Source organism: Thalassophryne amazonica, chromosome 15 (genome assembly GCF_902500255.1).
Source record: "Thalassophryne amazonica chromosome 15, fThaAma1.1, whole genome shotgun sequence".
NCBI classification, from domain to species: Eukaryota; Metazoa; Chordata; class Actinopteri; order Batrachoidiformes; family Batrachoididae; genus Thalassophryne; species Thalassophryne amazonica.
In genome coordinates, this window is record NC_047117.1 from 9,698,986 (window position 1) to 9,704,638 (window position 5,653).

Consider the following 5,653-nt stretch of genomic DNA (forward strand, 5'->3'; position numbering starts at 1 on the left):
CACAGAAAGGCCACAGGTGGGAATCGAACCCATGACCTTTTTGCTGTGAGGCAGCAGTGCTAACCACTGTTCCACCGTGTTGCCCTCAGTTATTTACTATTGGTGATTTTTTTTTTTCTCCTCCATTGGTTGAATTCCCAATTATTCAACAGATGTAATGAAAACAAAATTCCAACATTCCAACATGCTTCTAGTCTTTGAGTCTCTGCTTAATTTTTTCAGAAATAGAAAAAGGCCAAGAAGTTGGAAATTTCACATGTCCTGTTACACCACTTTCAACAGGTGTGTTTCCAAATCTTTTGCTTCTTTTTTCTCCAAATTATTGGTGTTCAGATTTGGTGCAATGGTGCCACCTTCTGAACTGGAGTGCTGTTTTTTGTTGTTGTTTGTTTTGCTGTATATCAATTGTCGCCTCGATCATCCCCCCCTTCTTTTCAACTCTACCTACGAAGAAGAGTGTTTGGATACAAGCACGTTTGTCCACGGTGAAGGTTCTATCTTGTCTCATCCAGGACGATTCGCTGAAAGCTCCTACATTACCATCGCGAATGATTCGCAAAAGCAGGAAACGCTAGAGCAGAAAATTATCTCAGCTGTTGATAAAACAAAAAACTTAAGGCAAAGACTATCTGCCCAACCGTTGGGCAGATAAGTCATACACTGAACATTACACTCCCAACCGTTGGGCAGATATATATAATGTCTTACCTTATTCGCCCAACCGTTGGGCAGATATATATAATGTCTTACCTTATTCGCCCAACCGTTGGGCAGATAAGTCATACACTGAACGTTACACTCCCAACCGTTGGGCAGATATAATGTCTTACCTTATTCGCCCAACCGTTGGGCAGATAAGTCATACACTGAACGTTACACGCCCAACCGTTGGGCAGATAAATATAATGTCTTACCTTATTCGCCCAACCGTTGGGCAGATAAGTCATACACTGAACGTTACACTCCCAACCGTTGGGCAGATATATATAATGTCTTACCTTATTCGCCCAACCGTTGGGCAGATATATATAATGTCTTACCTTATTCGCCCAACCGTTGGGCAGATAAGTCATACACTGAACGTTACACTCCCAACCTTTGGGCAGATATAATGTCTTACCTTATTCGCCCAACCGTTGGGCAGATAAGTCATACACTGAACGTTACACGCCCAACCGTTGGGCAGATAAATATAATGTCTTACCTTATTCGCCCAACCGTTGGGCAGATAAGTCATACACTGAACGTTACACTCCCAACCGTTGGGCAGATATATATAATGTCTTACCTTATTCGCCCAACCGTTGGGCAGATATATATAATGTCTTACCTTATTCGCCCAACCGTTGGGCAGATAAGTCATACACTGAACGTTACACTCCCAACCGTTGGGCAGATATAATGTCTTACCTTATTCGCCCAACCGTTGGGCAGATAAGTCATACACTGAACGTTACACGCCCAACCGTTGGGCAGATAAATATAATGTCTTACCTTATTCGCCCAACCGTTGGGCAGATAAGTCATACACTGAACGTTACACTCCCAACCGTTGGGCAGATATATATAATGTCTTACCTTATTCGCCCAACCGTTGGGCAGATATATATAATGTCTTACCTTATTCGCCCAACCGTTGGGCAGATATATATAATGTCTTACCTTATTCGCCCAACCGTTGGGCAGATAAGTCATACACTGAACGTTACACTCCCAACCGTTGGGCAGATATAATGTCTTACCTTATTCGCCCAACCGTTGGGCAGATAAGTCATACACTGAACGTTACACGCCCAACCGTTGGGCAGATAAATATAATGTCTTACCTTATTCGCCCAACCGTTGGGCAGATAAGTCATACACTGAACGTTACACTCCCAACCGTTGGGCAGATATATATAATGTCTTACCTTATTCGCCCAACCGTTGGGCAGATATATATAATGTCTTACCTTATTCGCCCAACCGTTGGGCAGATATAATGTCATACACGGAACGTTACACTCCCAACCGTTGGGCAGATATAATGTCTTACCTTATTCGCCCAACCGTTGGGCAGATAAGTCATACACTGAACGTTACACGCCCAACCGTTGGGCAGATAAATATAATGTCTTACCTTATTCGCCCAACCGTTGGGCAGATAAGTCATACACTGAACGTTACACTCCCAACCGTTGGGCAGATATATATAATGTCTTACCTTATTCGCCCAACCGTTGGGCAGATATATATAATGTCTTACCTTATTCGCCCAACCGTTGGGCAGATAAGTCATACACTGAACGTTACACTCCCAACCGTTGGGCAGATATAATGTCTTACCTTATTCGCCCAACCGTTGGGCAGATAAGTCATACACTGAACGTTACACTCCCAACCGTTGGGCAGATATAATGTCTTACCTTATTCGCCCAACCGTTGGGCAGATAAGTCATACACTGAACGTTACACGCCCAACCGTTGGGCAGATAAATATAATGTCTTACCTTATTCGCCCAACCGTTGGGCAGATAAGTCATACACTGAACGTTACACTCCCAACCGTTGGGCAGATATATATAATGTCTTACCTTATTCGCCCAACCGTTGGGCAGATATATATAATGTCTTACCTTATTCGCCCAACCGTTGGGCAGATAAGTCATACACTGAACGTTACACTCCCAATACACTCCCAACCGTTGGGCAGATATATATAATGTCTTACCTTATTCGCCCAACCGTTGGGCAGATATATATAATGTCTTACCTTATTCGCCCAACCGTTGGGCAGATAAGTCATACACTGAACGTTACACTCCCAACCGTTGGGCAGATATAATGTCTTACCTTATTCGCCCAACCGTTGGGCAGATAAGTCATACACTGAACGTTACACGCCCAACCGTTGGGCAGATAAATATAATGTCTTACCTTATTCGCCCAACCGTTGGGCAGATAAGTCATACACTGAACGTTACACTCCCAACCGTTGGGCAGATATATATAATGTCTTACCTTATTCGCCCAACCGTTGGGCAGATATATATAATGTCTTACCTTATTCGCCCAACCGTTGGGCAGATAAGTCATACACTGAACGTTACACTCCCAACCGTTGGGCAGATATAATGTCTTACCTTATTCGCCCAACCGTTGGGCAGATAAGTCATACACTGAACGTTACACGCCCAACCGTTGGGCAGATAAATATAATGTCTTACCTTATTCGCCCAACCGTTGGGCAGATAAGTCATACACGGAACGTTACACTCCCAACCGTTGGGCAGATATAATGTCTTACCTTATTCGCCCAACCGTTGGGCAGATAAGTCATACACTGAACGTTACACGCCCAACCGTTGGGCAGATAAATATAATGTCTTACCTTATTCGCCCAACCGTTGGGCAGATAAGTCATACACTGAACGTTACACTCCCAACCGTTGGGCAGATATATATAATGTCTTACCTTATTCGCCCAACCGTTGGGCAGATATATATAATGTCTTACCTTATTCGCCCAACCGTTGGGCAGATAAGTCATACACTGAACGTTACACTCCCAACCGTTGGGCAGATATAATGTCTTACCTTATTCGCCCAACCGTTGGGCAGATAAGTCATACACTGAACGTTACACGCCCAACCGTTGGGCAGATAAATATAATGTCTTACCTTATTCGCCCAACCGTTGGGCAGATAAGTCATACACTGAACGTTACACTCCCAACCGTTGGGCAGATATATATAATGTCTTACCTTATTCGCCCAACCGTTGGGCAGATATATATAATGTCTTACCTTATTCGCCCAACCGTTGGGCAGATAAGTCATACACTGAACGTTACACTCCCAACCGTTGGGCAGATATATATAATGTCTTACCTTATTCGCCCAACCGTTGGGCAGATAAGTCATACACTGAACGTTACACGCCCAACCGTTGGGCAGATAAATATAATGTCTTACCTTATTCGCCCAACCGTTGGGCAGATAAGTCATACACTGAACGTTACACGCCCAACCGTTGGGCAGATAAATATAATGTCTTACCTTATTCGCCCAACCATGATCGTGTATTTGACATGTTTTTTGTATCTAAACTATGTTTTTTACACCACTTTTTAAGGCTCTATTGTGGCGTGATCAGCGACGTATGTTTGACACATTTAAAGGCGCCGTCTTTAATTACTGCGAAAAAAAAAACACCACAATGGATAAAAACAGACGTAAATGCTGGTAGCTTCTCTTGAAGCTTTTGCTGCACAGCACCCTCTGATGGCCACAATCAAGAATGCATGTGTGCACTTTTGTGAAGGCCTCACAGACTTCAGGTGGATCCACATCATTTTTATCTCCTAACTTTTGAGGCCCTCACTGACAGCTATGGCTATGACTTGAACATGCCAGGTTGGTTCATCAGTATTAGACATGGATATGAAGTCATATGTGGGCTTAAAATACACAACTAGTGATCCTGAATGTATTCAAGGTCAGACCCAGGTTGGTCTACTGAAGCAGAATAACCTGTTTTATTTTTGCCGTGCACAGACTTGACATGCCTTTATTTCGTCTACACTTCTTCAAAGTGCAGCTGCACGTACAATGCGCTTCATGATGGCAACAGCTGCAGAGTAAACTGTGCTTTTTTGTGACGTACAGCATCGACTTTGCAGCAGCAGGATGATGTAGGTGGCGTTATCGCCGACCTGTCACTGCCAGCATCACAGACAGCTGCTGGACATAATCTCTACACACATTCCATCTATTCATACACACACACACACACACACACACACACACACACACACACACACACACACACACACACACACACACACACACAATAACTGCACATACTGCCAAACTGAAGGCGGTTCGTCCCCCTGTCAGTGAACGCAGCATGGCTGTCGGTGCCTTCAGGTGTAAGCTCAGATTTTTATTACTCAGTTCTTCTCAGAAGGCCCTGCGACAATCTGGCGTCCTGTCCAGAGTGTACCCCGCCTCACGCCCTATGACTGCTGGGATAAACTCCAGCTACCCCCACCCCACCACCCCAACCCTAAATTGGAGTACGCGGCTGAAGATAAGTTAGTGAGTGAGTAACTTCTTCTCAGAATAGCTGCGCAGTGATGCCAGTTTTACTTATGTTACTTCCTGTACAGGGAGGAAAAGTTAATTGTGACCCCTTGTTGCCATGGCAATCCATCCAGTCATGATCCACAATCATGAATGAATGCTTCCTGGAAAACAGTCACAGTCCACTTTGTAAATGACAGCAAAGTGAGTTCTGGCCTGATGAAAACATGTTAGATCTCATCAGTGTTTTGCACCAACTGTCAACTTTGAGAGAAATTATTTCTAGAATAATGAATTATAGAAAAATAATCACAAACTAGCTTGATAATCAATTCCAGGACTATTATAGTTAGGAATTACAAACATTTCCTAACCCATAGTGAGCGCTTCCATTTTTGGAGCTCATAAAGTAAATATAAAGATTACTGTTGATATGAATCATCACTTTTACAGCCAGTTGTCTTTTGACAAGTCAGGGGAAGGATACATGAACATTTCCAAGTCAGTGAATATGTCTTGGAGTTTATTTACATTAATTATTAAGAAATGTGCTACTGTATAGTCAACCTGTCCAGAGTTGGTGATCCTA